Source organism: Penaeus chinensis, chromosome 22, assembly GCF_019202785.1.
Source record: "Penaeus chinensis breed Huanghai No. 1 chromosome 22, ASM1920278v2, whole genome shotgun sequence".
Classification (NCBI taxonomy): Eukaryota; Metazoa; Arthropoda; class Malacostraca; order Decapoda; family Penaeidae; genus Penaeus; species Penaeus chinensis.
The window spans coordinates 17,417,496-17,432,495 of record NC_061840.1 but is presented as its reverse complement, the minus strand read 5'-3'; positions in this window follow the sequence as shown (position 1 = coordinate 17,432,495).

Here is a 15,000-nt window from a genome sequence, read left to right as displayed (position 1 = left end):
GGGGAGGGAGAGGGGGGAGAGAGGGGGAGGGAGCTGAGAGAGGGAGGGAGGGAGGGAGGGAGGGAGAGGGAGGGAGATGAGAGAGGGAGGGAGGGAGAGGGAGAAAGATGAGAGAGGGAGTGGGAGGGAGGGAGGAAGGGAAAGAGGGAAGGAAGGGATGGAGAGGGAGAGGAAGAGGAAGATGGAGAGGGAGAGAGGGAGAGGGAGGGAGAAGGAGAGGAAGGGTGGAAGGGAGGGAAAGGGAGGGGGGAGAGGGAGGAAGATGGAGAGGGAGAGGAAGGGAGGGAGGAAGGGAGTGAGAGGGAGAGGGAATGGGAGAGGGAGGGAGGCAGAGGAAGAGGGAGAGGGAGGGAGGCAGAGAGGGAGGGAAGGAGCGAGGGAGGGAGAGGAAGAGGGATTGGCGAGGGAGGGAGGGAGGGGGAGAGGAAGAGGGAGAAAGATGGAGAGGAAGAGAGGGAGAGAGGGAGGGAGGGAGGGCAAGAGCGAGGGAGGGAGGAGGAGAGGGAGTGAGGGGGAGAGGAAGAGGGAGAGGGAGAGCGAGAGAGGGATGGAGGAAGGGAGAGAATGAGCGAGGGAGTTAGAGGGAGAAGGTGGTAGAGGGAGGGAGGGTGGGAGGAGGAATGAGAAAAAGAGAGTCCGAAAAGGAAGGAGTAAGATAGATATAGACAGGAAAATAGAAAGACAGATAAATAGACGCACATACACATACACATGTGATACAACAGTAAGAAAGAGATACAGAGACAAAAAGAAGCAAAACTTCGTAATGTCAAAGAGACCAACTGCTCTATTTCGCGTCAATGACATTCCAGGGACTGACATTTACTTGTCATATAGAGGGGGAGGAGGAGTGAGGGACCGAGAGCGAGAGGAAAAAATAGGGAGAAGAGAGAAGCAAAGAGAGAGACAGAAAGACACACACACACACACGCACACACACACACATAAAGAGAGAAAGAGAAAGAGAGAGAGAAAGAGAGAGAGAGAGAGAGAGAGAGAGAGAGAGTGAGAGTGAGAGAGAGAGAGAGAGATAGAGAGAGAGAGAGAGAGCGAGAGAGAGAGAGAGAGAGAAAGAGAAAAGAGAAAGAAAGACAAGAGAGAAACAAACAGACCAACAGAAAGACAAGCAAACCAACACACCAACAACCAACCAGACAACCAGACAGACAGCAAAAAGAAAAAGAAAAAAAAAAAAAAAAATAGACAGATCGATAGATAGAGCGAAGAAACCCGAACCCGCCGAGCAAGGAGAAGAGTTTGTCCTTCTTGCTCCTCCGTCGGGGAGTGGCCATTACCCCCCCCCCCCCTCCTGCCAAGTCCTTCACTGCAAGGGTGTTGTTGGTTCCTCGCCAAGGCCGTCGGGGTCCTGAGCTAACGGCCACAGCTGCTGGGGAGAGCTAAGTTCGGGATGGGGGGGGGGGGGGGGGGGGTAGAGGATGGAGGGGGAAAATAGGGGGATTGGAGGGGGGGGAAATAGGGATGGAGGGAGAGCTAAATTCGAGATGGGGGGGGATAGGTGATGGAGGGAGGGATAGAGGATGGAGGAGGAAAATAGGAGGATCGGGGAGAAATAGGGGGACAGGAGGGGGAAAATAGGAAGATGGGGGAGAAATAGGGGATGGGAGGAGGGAGAAATAGGGGATGAAGGGAGGGATAGAGGATGGAGGGAGGGATAGGGGATGGAGGGGGAAAATAGGGGGATTGGAGGGGGGAAATAGGGGATGGGAGGAGGGAGAAATAAGGGATGGGGGAGAAATAGAAGGATGGGGGAGAAATAGGGGATAGGAGGGGGAAAATAGGGTGATAGGGGAGAAATAGGGGATGGGAGGGGGGAAATAGGGGGTATGGGGAGAAATAGAAAGAGGGGCAGGGAGGAGAAATGGGGGGATGGGAGGGGGAGAGATGGGGGGATGGAGGGGAGAAATAGGGGGTAGGGGAACTAGAGGATGTGAGGGGGAGAAACAGGGGGATAGGTAAAGGGGGAGAAATTGTGGGATGAGGGGAAATAGGGGGGGGGGAGAAATAGGGGGAGGGGCAAGGAGGAGAAATTGGGGGAGGAGCGGGGGAAAATTGGGGGAGGGGAGGGGGAAAATTGGGGGGACAGGGTGGGGGAAATAGGATAATAGGGGGGGGGGGGGGCTAGGAGAACTTAATTTTATTGAAGTGGCATTTGCTCGGAGGATGCCGTTTCTGGATTCTACTGGATTCATTTTTTGTAAGGGGGGCGGGGGGACAGTTTCATTGAAATCAACACGTACAGACACATATACGTACACATACATATACACATTATACATACATATATACACGCAAACATGCATACACGCAGACATGCACACATACTAATAAACACACAATCATACACAAACATTTGCATATGATAAGTATACGTCTTTCTATCTGTCTATCTATCTCCTAATGTCTATTGCTCGTCTGCAGTTTTTTTTTTTTTTTTTTTTTTTTTTTTTTTTTTTTTTTTTTTTTTTTGCATATACTATACAGTTCGTAAAGGTAAGTAATAACATAAAAAACTTTTATAATAAAGAAAGGTGTAGGAGACAATCTAACAAGATCCATAATATTAACCAGTGAAAAACAACAATATATATATATATATTCTACATTTAAAAAATATTGACGAAAGGTAAAATGTCATTTACCAGGTAGCGAAAAGGTAAACAATGCCATATATAGATGAGATTTCTGTCAGTCAATTTGCACTAAACACATATAAACAATTTCTAGTTATGGAAAACATGTTGGCTACATTGATAATCAACAAAGAGTGCAAACCCTTTTATATATTCCAGTCAACTTGTTTTCTTGAAGAAAGCAATGATGGTTATCAACTCCTTGGAAATCTGCCAGTGGTGATGGTGGTACTTATTTACCTATTTATTGGTTTATTATTATTATTATTGATTTTTTTTTTTTTTTTTTTAAAGTTTGGTGACAAAGCGATGTTCCTAAGAAATTAGGGAAAGGGGGGGGGGGGGTAATCCCTACGATTCCTGCCGCCATCTTTACTACAATGTCAAGTTGGAATAATTACTCTCCTTTGCTTATTTCGATCCTGAAATAGTTACTGTTATTCTTTCCATGACTGACCCAACTGCTTTCCCAGGGATCTATAACAAACGCTATAAATGTTCTACTTTACTTTAAAGTCGATAAAGCGCTACCGTTATTCAATTATTATCATTATTTTATTTTGTTTATTCAATTCTACATTGGATTTTGGTTAAATGGTTTCAGGATAACAAATTTATTCAAAATATCAATATGAACTTTTATTTCCCCTAGCATTGGATTTTAGCGTAATTATTACAAAAATACGTTATATTAGAGAATTTTGAATCAATCAACAAAGTTAGGACCTAAACACAGCGACCCCGTGATAAGATTCGAACCCGCGAGCTCGAATCAACGAACCGAAGCAGGTACGTTTTTCGTTCACTGAAACACCAAATACCTATTATACTTTAAGACACTGTATTTCATTACCTTAGTTCTTTCGTCAGTACGAATCGAAAGTTTCGTAACCCGAAGACTGTACGTATCATGCACACAAAATATATTGCGTGCTAATTGTGCGGAAAAAAACATAGGATGTTTGAAAGGTCAATGCAAGGATATTGACAGCGTCTCTGACCCGAAGCCTCACGCGCTCTCGGGTTAACACGCACAAACCCCACATTAAATGTTTACTGTGGCCGCTTGTTCTTCGATTGTCTGCTTATTTTTACTTATTGTTTATAGTGTTTGTGTATAGATAGATATATATGCATATATATATATGTGTGTGTGTGTGCATATATATATGTACACACACACACACACACACTCACTCACTCACTCACTCACTCACTCACTCACTCACTCACTCACTCACTCACTCACACACACACACACACACACACACACACACACACACACACACACACACATACATACACACACTCGCACACACATACATATTAAAGTATACATATACATATGTATATACATATAAATGTATATATTTATTTATTCATATCTATGCACACTCGCACACATGCATATGTATATATGTGTATATATATATATATATATATCTGTGCGTGTATGTATGTATGTATGTATGTATTAATATATGCATGTATGTATGCATGTACGTATGTATATATGTATGTACGTATGTATATATATATCCAGTATATATATACACATATATGTATATAATAAATAAATAAATATATATATATATATATATATATATCACACACACTCAGACATATATTCTACTCAACTTGGCAGTGTGCTGATATACCCCCAAATACGGTGTCTAAAAAAGCGGTCTATGGTACTACCCAAAACTCAAGTGGATTGTATTGCAGTAAATCAAGTATGTGGCTTTATTATTATTATTATTGTTGTTGATATTAGTATTACTTTTCTTGTTATTTTGTTATAATAATAATTATTATTATCGTCATTTTTATTATTATTATTATTACTTTTATTATTAATATTTGATTATTATCAACTTCATCATCATCATCATCATCATCATCATCATCATCACCATCATCATTATCAATCATCATCATCATCACCATCACCATCACCATCACCATCACCATCATCATCATCATTAGGATCGCGTTTGGAATCGAATAAAGACAAGATATTATATGTTAAGGGTATGGCTTTCATGTACTGAAAAGTTAAATGCTGATGTTATTCTACACGACAGGTTGAGAGGGAAAAGCTTGCCACAAGGAGGCAGCGTCCTCTTTCGTCCTGATATAGATAAACAGATTAACAAACAGATAGAGAGAGAAATTATGAAAATCGTATATGTTTACATGTATTCATACACATAAATCGTATATGTGTACGCACGCACGCGCACGCACGCACGCGCACGCGCACGCGCACGCGCACGCACACGGACACACACACACACACACACACACACACACACACACACATACATATAAACATACAAAAATGTACATATATGTGTATGTGTGCGTGTGCATGCATAGCCACTCAACGCTCCTCAAAGAGACACAATTTCCCTCGACCTCTCTCTCCCTTCCCCTGCCCCTCCCCCCTGCGCTTCCCAGGGACCTGCGCAGAGTAGCATAGTTTCCCCACGTGATGGAAACTCCCCTGAAGGTGGGGCGCCTCAGATAATTCCAATCGTAGTATATAACCTGTACAAATAAAAATGAGAGTTATAATGCCTGTTAATGGGTTGAATAGAATAAGGTATTTATTTTTATTTTTTTTATCTTCGATAAGAATAAGGAAGTGTGGAATGATTAAGGTGGAAATTAAGTGTGGAAATAAAGGAAAGTCTCCAATCCAAAATTTCGTAAAGAGTAGCAACTCGAAAATACCTCCTGTTTTCCTGTTTTATTTTTTCCCTTATCGAAAGAATCACTTTCGTATCATAGATATCTGAATTTGAAGTGAATATCGATAAAGATACCTTCAGAGCAGCATAAATCACACGATGTTATCAACACTCTAAGCGAAACTTTCCGGGAAAATCGCCCGAGAAAATGGAGAACATGGCAACTCAGCGCACGTCTTGAGGTGGTCGATGTAAACAAAGATCTTTATCGACTGAATATTTAACGTCCATGATATCTTTCTCCCAAAATATACGTAAGATAGAAAGAAAAGGGGAGACTTTATAAAGATGATTATTTCACTACGGTATAAACACGTCTTTAGGAAAGAAGTTAAGCGATTTAAGAAAGCACAGGAAGGTTATGTGTGCTGTTATGAGGCTTAGCAACAACAGGGTATACAACGCCAGAGGGTTTTCCGCTCGGTGCCTCTGTTGCTAGCCCTGGTTGGGTGCGTTTGTATGTTTCTTATTATAGATGAAGATTTATATATATATATATATATATATATATATATATATATATATATATATATATATACTGTGTGTGTGTGTGTGTGTGTGTGTGTGTGTGTGTGTGTGTGTGTGTGTGGTGGAGAGATTTTGAGGATAGGCTTAGGCATATGGGAAGGTTTGGGTTATATGTTATGATGGAGAAATTGTGTGTAACACAATAGGAAAACGATATTAGGCGCATTTATCATCACCATCATCATCATTATCATCTCCATCACAACCGCCACCATATCATCGTTATAACTATTATTTATTATTGTTATTACTACTACTATTATTATTATGAAAATTGACGATAATGACGTCATCATTATTATTATCATTATCACTACAATTATTACAAAGGAAATAGCGATAACTACAATGAAAATTAAAATAAATAATATTACATCACAGATTCATCATAATTTTGCCTTTATTTACTGTCTTACGAAATGCCCCCACTACCCCCCCCCCAAAAAAAAAAAAAAAAAAAAAAAATCTGAACACACCTGCGTAACTCGTCAAGTGCTTTTAGTGATAGGCTGTCAGTGAACTCGCAACGCCTCGTATTTTCTGCGATTTTCCTATACCTTCTCATAGTGTATAGCCTTCGTTCACAAATGAGTACGCAGTAATTGTTGTATATAAGAGATTTCAATGATGTTTGTTCTGTGTTAGTAATTTTTTTTTTAGATCCCATATCAGGACTGTATTCATGCATATGTATATATGTATATATATACACACACAGACACAAATATGTGTGTGTGTGTGTGTGTGTGTGTGTGTGTGTGTGTGTGTGTGTGTATGTGTGGACGTGTGGGTGCGTGTGTATGCATGTACATATATTCGTACACACATATACACAAACACCTTTCTGCGAGTACATTTTCCTTTGGTCGATCGTACGAAGAATCTCTCCACCCTTTGCCTTAGGCCTACTTTCTCCTTGCCTGTGAGGACGCCCAAAAATGCAGTTGCCGGTTAGGGAATAAGTGGGAGTGAAAATACAACCCTGTCTTCTCTATTCCTTGATTTTGAAAGGAGTCGATCGAGCAAAATCTCTCTCTCTCTCTCTCTCTCTCTCTCTCTCTCTCTCTCTCTCTCTCTCTCTCTCGCTCTCTCTCTCTCTCAATCTATCTGTCTGCCCGTCTGTCTGTCAGTCTCTGCTTGTTTCTCTATATGTCTGTTTGTCTCTCCCTCCCTCCCTCCTTTCCTCCTTTCCTTCCTCCCTCTCTTTCACTCGCTCCCTCCCCCCCTCCATCTCATACTCTATACCCCCACCCCCCCCTCTCTCTCTCTTTCTCTCTCTCTCTCTCTCTCTCTCTCTCTCTCTCTCTCTCTCTCTCTCTCTCTCTCTCTCTCTCTCTCTCTCTCTCTCTCTCTCTGACTCACCCTCCTGACTTGGCGACAGAGCCGGAAAATGCGTCAGAAAAGGCTGATAATGAGCGAAAGATGGCGTCAAAGGGTAGCACAGGTTGCCATGGAAACGGAAGTGTAGCGGCCAGTAGGGGAGAGGGGGGGGGGGGGAGGGAAGGAGAGCGCCTCTTGGGATAAATGTAAAACGATGGTGATGATGATAATATTTATATATATATATGTGTGTATGTGTGTGTGTGTGTGTATGCGTGTGTGTGTGTGTGTGTGTGTGTGTGTGTGTGTGTGTGTGTGTGTGTTTGTCGGTGTGTTTATATATGGCATACTGATATATACCCTCATACACATACGTATACACACTCAGGTGTTTATAAGTGCATATATGCTTGTGTGAAGCAAACATTAGTCATGATTAGTCAGGATATTCTCTTTCTGGGAATCTAATACACGCACATACACACACACACACACACACACACACACACACACACACACACACACACACACACACACACACACACACACACACACATTCACATACACGGGTAAGCAAGCATATATATAGATATACATACATACATATATATATATATATGTACATTATGTACAAATATATATATATGTACATTAGTTTTCAAGCAGTGTATTCAATATTTCCTTACCACCAAATTCAGGTACTAAAAATAATGTTATTGCGTCATTTTTGCCGCGTATTGTAATATTGATGATGATAATGGTGATGATAATAATGATAATCATGATAATAGTGATATTGATAATAATAAAGATGATAATGATAATGATAATAATTATAATAATGGTAATAATGATAATGGAAGTAGTGATGATGATAATAATAATAATAATAATAATAATATTAATAATAATATGATAATAACAACAATAATAATAACGGTAATAATAATGATATTAATAATGATAATAATAATGATGATGATGGTAATGACAATGATGATGATGATAAAAATAATTATGATAACAATAATAATGATAATAAAGCGTTTTAGAACCACCAGCGTCATAAGTGGGACGTATTAAAACTGCAGTTTCATCCGTTCACATAAAGGGTGATTCAGAAGTCCGGTTTGACGTGGATCAAAACATGTTGATAAAATTTGAAGAGGGGAAATGGTAGCGGATGAGGGAGAGGGAGGGAGGGTGGGAGAGGGAGAGGGAGAGGGAGGGAAGGTAGGTGGGAGAGAGGAGAGGGAGAGGGAGGGAGGGGTGGGTGGAGAGGGGGGGGAGAGGGAGGGAATGGACAGGTTGGAGAGGAAGGGATGAGAGGGAGGAAGGTGGGAGAGGGAGAGGGCGAGGGAAGGAGGTGGTAGAGGGAGAGGGAGATGGGGGGGGAGGGGGGTGGGAGAGGGAGAGGGAAGGAGGGTGGGTTAGAGGGAGAGGGAGTGGAGGGAGGGAGGGAGGGATTGTGAGAGAGAGGGGGTTGGGGAGGGTGGGGAGGGAGGTGGGGAGGGAGGGTGGAGAGGGATGGGAGGTGGGTGGGAGAGGGAGAGGTGGGGAAGGAGGGTGGTAGAGGGGAGAGGGAGAGGGAAAGGAGGGTGGGAGAGGGAGAGGGAGGGAGGGTTTTTTTTTGAGGGAAGGGGGGGGAGGGGGGAAGGTAAAGGGGTTGGGTGAGGGGAGAGGGAGGAAAAGGGGGGGGTGGGTGGGAGAGGGGGAGGGAAAATGGGGGGGGGAAGGGGGGGGGAGGGGGGGGAGGGAAGGGGGGGGTGGGAGAGGGAGAGGGAGAGGGGAGGGTGGTAGAGGGAGAGGGAGAGGGAGGGTGGGAGAGGGAGAGGGAGCGGGAAGGTGGAGGGTGGGAGCTTGGAGGCGGTGAGAGGGAGAGGAGAGGGAGGGCTGGTAGCGGGAGAGGGGAAAGAGGGAGGGAAGGAGGGTGGGACGTGGGAAGGAGGGTGGGGAGAGGGAGGGGGGAGAGGGAGGGAGGGAGGGTTGGTTGTACTGGTGCGAGGGGTTGGGAGAAGGAAGGGGGGTGGGATGCGGGAGAGGGAGGGAGGGTGGATGAGGAGCGAGGGAGTAGGGAGGAGAGGGTGGGCAGAGGGAGGAGGGAGGGAGGGTGGTAGTGGTGATGAGGGGGTTGGTGGCGAGGCCCGGTGGTGGGAGAGAGGAGAGGAGGGTGATAGGGTGGGAGGAGGGAGAGGGAGGGAGGGTTGGGAGAGGGCGAGGGCGAGGGAGGGAGGGAGGGACGGGGGGAGGGATTGTGAGAGAGAGGGTTGGGGCGAGTGGGAGCGGGAGGGAGGGCGGTGAGGGTGGGAGAGGGAGAGGGCGCGAGCGGGTGGGGAGGGAAGAGGGAGGGGAGAGGGTGGTAGAGGAGGGGGATCGGAAGGAGGGAGGGAGTGGATTGTGAGAGCGAGGGGGTTGGATAGGGTTGGGTAGAGGGCGGGAGGGCAGGGAGGGGTGGGAGTGGGAGGGAGGGAGGGAGGGAGGGTGGAGAGGGATGGGAGTGATGTGGAGGGTCATTGGTGGGGAAGAGGAAGGGAGACGGGAGGGATGGAGAGGGACGGGAGGAGGAGGGAGGGTTTAGGGAGAGGGAGCGGGGTTGGGCGAGGAAGGCGAGGGTGGGAGAGGGAAAGGGAGGGAGGATGGGCGCGGGAAGGGGAGGAGAGGGTGGAGTAGGGCGATGGAACACTACTACCGCCGATTTATCCCGGGTTACTTTGCTAAGATCATTCCTGCTCACTATTTCCTCCTTGCCATCGCTTACTCTGTGGGGTTTCGATATTTTTCACCTGGGAGGCGTCGGATTTCGGTAGAGGGAGAGGGAGGGAGGGGAGGGATTGTGGAGAGAGAGGGGGTTGGAGAGGGTGTGTTGAGGTAGGGATGGGATGAGGGAAAAGGGAAGAGGTGAGAGGGAAGGACGAAAGAAGATGAGAGAGAGAGAGACAGGAGGTAAGAGAGAGAGGAGAGAGATTGAGTTGGGAGAGCGGAGGATATAAGTTTTGAGAGTGAGAGTTAGGGAGTTGTCCGAGATGATGTAGTGAATTGAGATTTCTAGTTTGAGAGCTGAGATGAGATGGGATTTAGGAGCAGTGTCGATGGATGGATGTGAGATGAGGTGTGACAGTTGAGAGTTTTCTGTGGGTTGAGGGTTTAGAGTGTGTCCGTTTGGTTGAAGCTTGGTTGTGAGCTGAGGAGGTTGTCTCGGAGTTCGGAGGTGAGGAGATTGGATTGTGAGATGGTTTGTCCGGGATGGTTAAAGATGTGTGTTGTATTGGTTAGGTTAGAGTTGATTGAGAGTGTTTGTCGCTGTGAGGGATGAAGAGTGTGGTGGTTTGGCGCGGTTTGGTGAGGGTTCTGAGAGTTGTCGGTGATAGAGAGATCTGATGGTTCGGATGTGGTGGGAGAGATGGATGAGGGGAGGAGAGGAGTGGGGGGGGTTTGGGTGTTGGCGGGCGATGGGGTGCGAGGAGAGAGATTCTGAGTAGAAGCGGTGGGGAGGAGACTAAGAGAGAGACTGAGTGGGACGAGAGAGGACTAGAGGAGAGATCGGGAGAAGAGATACCGAGGAGGATAGGAGACGATGAGAAGGTGAGTGAGAAAGAGAGAGAGGATTAGAGGACGACGAGATGAGAAGAGAAGGGAGAGGCAGCGAGAGGAGACGAGTAGTGAGAGAAGAGAGCATGGAGCAATGAGAGAGTCGAGATGAGATGAATGAGAGGAGAGGGAGAGTGAGAAGAGTAGATGAAAGCGAGAGAAGTGGATGGCGAAGGGAGAGCGGATGATGGAGGGGCTGTGAGTTAGAGGAGAGAGACGGAAATGAGAGAGAGAGATGACGAGAGAGATGACAGGAGGTGGTTTAGGGGGGAAAAGTGATTCGGGGAGATTGAGCGGGACGTGGAGAGGAGGGAGGAAGAGAGAGAGAAAGAGGAGAGACATGGAGGAGTGTAGGATCGAGAGACGCGAGAGAGCAGATGAGAGGAGAGATGAGAGGAGAGACAGAGTTTCCGGATTGAGATAGAAGATGAGAGGAGAAATGGAGAGACGATGAGGAGAGAGAGACAGAGAGAGGGGAGAAGAGAGTGAGAGTCAAGGGAGAGGGAGCAGCTGATGAGGGAGACTGAGAGAGAGCTGAGAGATGGAGAGGGGGGAGAAGATAGGTGAGAGGAAGAGAGGAGAGGATCAGAGTGAGGAGGGAGAGAGAGAGACAAGAGAGGAGTAGGAGTGACTGAGTTGAGCGGGAGAGATGTCTTTGGGAGGAGAGAAGGGGATGGAGAGGGAGAGATGCGTGAGTGACCTGAGAGAGAGTGAGGAAGGACTGAGTGGAGAGAGAGAGGGAGAGAGATGATAGTGAGAGTGGAGTAGAAGAAGAGAGAGGCGCGAGAGTGGTGATTTGCGAGAGTGATGAGTGAGAGAGTCGAGAGGATGAGAAATGAGAGAGATTGATGGAGAGAAGGGCGGAGACGAGAAGAGGAGTGGAGAAGAGAGAAGGGGAGACGAGAGAGCGAGTTGGGATGAGGAGAGAGGAGTAATCGAGGAGAATGAGAGATGAGAGAGAGCGGAAGTTAGAAATGGAGGAGAGAGATGAGTAGATGAGAGAGTAGAGAGGGGGGAGTGAGAGAGAGTGGGAGAAGAACGTTAGAGGGTGGAGGAGCTGAGGAAGAAGATGGAGCTGTGGGAGGGGAGAGAGGAGGGAGGAGAGAGAGAGAGAGTGGAGAGAGGGACCGAGATTTTTGATAGAGAGGAGGAGAGAGAGACTGAAGATTTTAGAGCGGAGAGAGAAGAGAGAGTGGAGGAGTTGGGAGGGAGAGAGAGAGTAGTGAGTGTCGAGATATGAGAGACCTGAGAGAGGAGAGAGGCGGGAAGGTAAAGAGAGAACGGGGCTGGGAGAGAGAGACTACGGAGTGAGATGGAGAAACAGAGAGAGGAGGAGAGGGAGAGAAAAGAGTGGAAGAGGAAAGAAAAGAGGATAAGAGAGAGATGAGAGAAAGAAAGAAAAGAGAGAGAGAGATGAAGAGACGCGGAGGAGGAGAGAGCGATTGAGAGAGAGTCGAGAGTGATGAGTGAGCGAGGAGAGGGCCGAGAGATGATTTTTAGTGGCACGAGAGAGAAGGTGAGGGGGGGAGAGGGGGAGGAGAGAACTGCCGAAGAGATATGGATAGAGAGAGAGCGAGTTTGAGAGCTGAAGAGAGACGTGTGGAGGGAGAGAGAGAAAAACGAGAGATGAGAGAGAGAGCGAGAGGATCGAGGAGAATAGAGAAATAGAGAGGTAATGGGACAAAGGGATAGTGGAGGGAGAAGAGAAAACAAAATAAAACAAAATAAAAGATAATTCAAAACTCTTGACACATTTCAACAATCATCAAAACATTTCAACATATAAAGGCGAAAGTCACAAGTATGCTCAATGACACCCTTGCTATAGTATCTGTTTTTTTTTAGCAATAAGAGAAGAGATAAAATTATAGCCCCCCCCCTCTTTCTCCTTCTCCCTCTCTTTTTTTCTCTCTTTCTCCCCTCTCCCCCCCCTTCTCTCTCTTTCTCACCCTCTTTCTCTCTCTCTCTTCTCTCTTCTCTCTTCTCTCTCTCTTATCTCTCTCTCTCTCTCTTCCATCTTCTCTCTCTCTCTCTCTATCTCTCTCTCCTCTCTCTCTCTCTCTCTTCTCTCTCTTCTATTCTCTTTCTCTCTCTCTTTCTTCTTTTCTCTCTCTTCTCTCTCTCTCTCTCTCTCTCTCTCTCTCTAATATATATATATATATATATATTTGTAATATATATATATATAATATACATATTTCTTATTGTTATTCCCCCCCTCCCTCTCTCTCTTTCTCTCTTACTTTTTCACTTCCCTCATTCCCTATCGATACATCCAACATTACACTATATCAAAGCATCCAAAAGATATAATCTAAATGTATCTACATTGCCAAAAGCTATTATCTGACTCGCATATGTAAATTATCTAAATGTAACGATATGCTCAAAATCTTTTATCTAACTATCACTATATATTAAGGTCCATCTGCACTCGAAATGTTTTTTCCCCGACCGATCGAAACGAAGCTGAATGTTTGATGCACAAAAATGTATGCCCTCTCGTTGGCTCTAAAATGCGTCCAAGAAAAAGGTTTGTTTACGAAAATATTTGCGGTCCAGACTACAGTAAAAAACATGTATGGATGCACGTATGCATCTATTGGTTTAATCACGTGACGTTGGTGCCAATACTCTCGCATCATCATGGTATAACAAGGCAAAATACTCAGTGGTTTGCCATATCAAGGACTCTTTAATGGAGGAGACTCCACTTTTCCACGACACAAGGACATCACTTTCCTCCGCCGAATCCAGCAGGTCTACTTCCGTGACCTTAGAACACGCTAAACTAACCCTTATTGTTCACTAACAATTCCCCTTCTGCTATTCTGATGTCTTGGTACATAATTATGTATTGTTTGTACTCAAAATATTCGTTAGGAAATGCTTATTCTGAATCGCTGTGTTATCGTTATTATTATCAATGTTCAAATGTCTTTATGTTTTATGAATACTCAGCGTTTCTGTGTCCTTATCACGAAGGTTTTTATTCTTGTAAACTACATAGGAGGAGGAGGAGGAGGAAGAGGAGGAGAGGAGGTGGAGGAGGAGTAGGAGGCGGGGAAGAGGAGGAGGAGGAGGAGGAGGCGGAGGAGGAGGAGAGGAGGAGGAGGAGGAGGAGGAGGAAGAGGGAGGAGAGACGGCGAGGAGTAGGAGGAAGAGGAGGAGGAGGGAGGAGGGAGGAGGAGAGGGAAGTATGAAAATGAGGAGGACGATGGAAGAGGAAGCGAAGAGGAGGAGGGGGGGGGGGAGAAGGTGGAGCGGAAGTAGGAGGAGGAGGAAGAAGGAGGAGGAGAGGGAGGAGGCGAAGGACGGAGGAGGAGGAAGGAGGAGGAGGCGGAGGAGAGCGGAAGAGGAGGAGGAGGATAAGAGGAGGAGTAGTTAGTGTAGTACGTAGTAGTAGTAGTAGGAGGTGGAGGAGGAGGCGGTGAGGAGGAGAGTATGAGAAGGCGGGCGAAGAGGATAGGAAGAGGAGGCGGAGGGGAGGGGCGGAGGAGGAGGAGGAGGGGGAGGAGGAGGAGGAGGAGGAGGGAGGAAGAGGAGGAGGAGGAGGAGAGAAGGAGGAGGAGTAGGAAGGAGGCGGAGGAGGAGGGGGAGGAGTATTGAGAAGGAGGAAGGAAGAGGACGAGGAAGAGGTGGCGAGGAGAAGGAGGAGGAGGAAGAGGACGAGGAGAGGGGGGATAGGGGAGGAGGAGTGTGAGGCGGAGAAGAGGAGGAGGAGGAGGCAGCGGGGAGTGCGGAGGAGGAGGAGGAACTAGAGTTAGAGAAAATAATAGTAGCAGAAAAAGAAAGAAAGAAATATTGAGAAGTAGAAATAGGTGTAGAGGTAAAGAAGTAATCGTGGCCCAAAAAAAAAAATAAAAAAAAAAAAAAAAAAAAAAAAAACACACAAAAAGCAAGCCGAAAGAAAGAAAAGAAACGAAAGCCAAGAAGAGAAGATAGAAAGACGAAAGACAGGAAAGAAAGAAAGAAAGAAAGAAAGAAAGAAAGAAAGAAATCAGCAATTGCTAGAGGAAAATGAGTCATCGGCAACTGTTAACCAACTGTATAAAACTGCCGCGCGAATCACATCGTTGCCTTGTTTTCCTTCCTTTGTGATGTGTTCCTGGAATGTTTTATTTAGAGGTTGTCATACGTGTTATTGTCTGCAATTAAGC